Source organism: Pseudophryne corroboree, chromosome 1, assembly GCF_028390025.1.
Source record: "Pseudophryne corroboree isolate aPseCor3 chromosome 1, aPseCor3.hap2, whole genome shotgun sequence".
Taxonomy (NCBI): domain Eukaryota; kingdom Metazoa; phylum Chordata; class Amphibia; order Anura; family Myobatrachidae; genus Pseudophryne; species Pseudophryne corroboree.
Genome location: NC_086444.1, coordinates 669,893,842 through 669,895,575, shown reverse-complemented (window position 1 = coordinate 669,895,575; position 1,734 = coordinate 669,893,842). Strand labels below are relative to the sequence as shown.

The following is a 1,734-nucleotide window of genomic DNA, read 5'->3' as shown; positions in this document are numbered from 1 at the left end:
CATCATTAGCCTGTCTTGTAGGCTTTGTAGCATTTACTCAGTGGGTCTGGTTGTGATCTCTGAGCAGCAATCTTTTGAAGCGTGGTTTAGTCTATGTTAATTTTTCTAATTGGCACTTCCTGTGGTTGATCCTTAAATAGCTGTCAGCTGAGGCTGAACTACATGCAGCTCTCATTTGGCTCTGGACACTTGAACAGTGAGTATGGTTCTCCTGCAGCTACTCTCTGACATAGGACTATGGTTGGTGATCATTTCTTTTTTGCCTTTTAATTACAGATTTAGTGTTTGAAATATGCTTTGAGCCTTCAGCTGCCATGTGCTGTTCCTATAAATGACTAGGTATGATTTTCAATGGGTGGCCTTAGGTGTTTGCCTTATACCATTTAGTTATTTGTAATTTATCTAATAGGTTATCATTTCTTGCAGCATCTTCACTATGTTGAAAAAGCTATCTAGTACATCAGTGTGATCTGGTATGTTGTCCAGGTAACTACTTGTTGAGAAAGAATATTTACTCAGTGTAAGGTGATATCTAAGGGTGGAGGCGTCTCTAAATCACACATGGATTGAGATATTTTTTAAAGCACGATTTTGCTGTTTGGTGACAGTCCTTAGGGCCTGGGAGGCACTGGTGGTGCTGGTGTTGAATAATCTGGGTTCTTATACATATTAATTTTAATTGTTTCTGATTGTATAGGTGTTTTAAGTGCCAATCTTGATAAAGGTCCTCACATGGACCGAAACGTCGATGAAAAACGGCATCAACAGTGAACCTGAATAAAATTATATTGAATTTACAAGTGAATTCAGAGACTGATTTCTGGGCGTGAGTGCACCTTCCACCCAGGTGGTAGTTGCGGTATATATATATATATATATATATATATAGTGAGTAATAGATATGAAATAGATTTGAACATATGAGTTAAACGTTAAGGATGATTTAGGAAATAATTTTGTATATGTGTGCATATAGATATACTATATATATTTGTGTTTTACTGCAATATTAATAGTCATTGTGTAGAGAACAGGTTTTAGGCCATAAATGATAATAGGTATGTGACAGAGAGCTCTTTTGGTCACTTGGACACTGGAATTCACAGGTGTGCTTACAGTAGATTGAAATCAGCTTCAGAATACCTTTGGCAATCATAAAACTGGTTTGTCTATTGTCCAGTATAGGCCAAGCTAGGGACCATAAATTAGCTACTACGAAAAGAGATCACAATCAAAGATCTGCATACCTTTAGAAAGTATATCAACCAGCTGGCCTATTGTCCAGTTATACTGCTGGCCAGAGGCAATAATAACATAAGATCAAAACCACTACAAACAGATCACAGTTATTGATTAAAAAATGGTCTAAACTACTTCAGGCAAAACGTGTCAATACAACAGAACTGTGGGCACCACACGTCTTATGACACCATACCTTATTGAGCAGGACAAGCCAGCTCAGTTCAATGTTTGTTTTATGACACCATGGAATGTAAATGGCAAACCTATAATTAGCTATTACATTGAAAACACTATGAGAATATACCAGCTAAATGTTAAGTTATAGGTATATATATATATATATATATATATATATAAGTGTAGGAGGAGAAGACGTCAGAAGGAGGAGAAGAAGTTGGAGGGAGAAGGAAGTTAGATGTGGAGCTAAGAAGAAGCTGAGTGCAGGAGGAGGAAGGAAAGATGTTCACACTGAAGGAATGATCCTAGAATCGT

The 1,734-nt window shown here is 37.1% G+C and overlaps 1 long non-coding RNA gene across 1 annotated transcript; it reads left to right on the top strand.

Moving 5' to 3' along the window:
* The first annotated feature begins 276 nt into the window (after positions 1 to 276).
* LOC134933351 (uncharacterized) lies at positions 277 to 800 on the top strand. Its single transcript, XR_010179682.1, has 3 exons — positions 277 to 339; positions 427 to 486; positions 698 to 800. It is a non-coding gene; the product is annotated as an uncharacterized LOC134933351 (long non-coding RNA).
* The last annotated feature ends 934 nt before the right edge of the window (positions 801 to 1,734 follow it).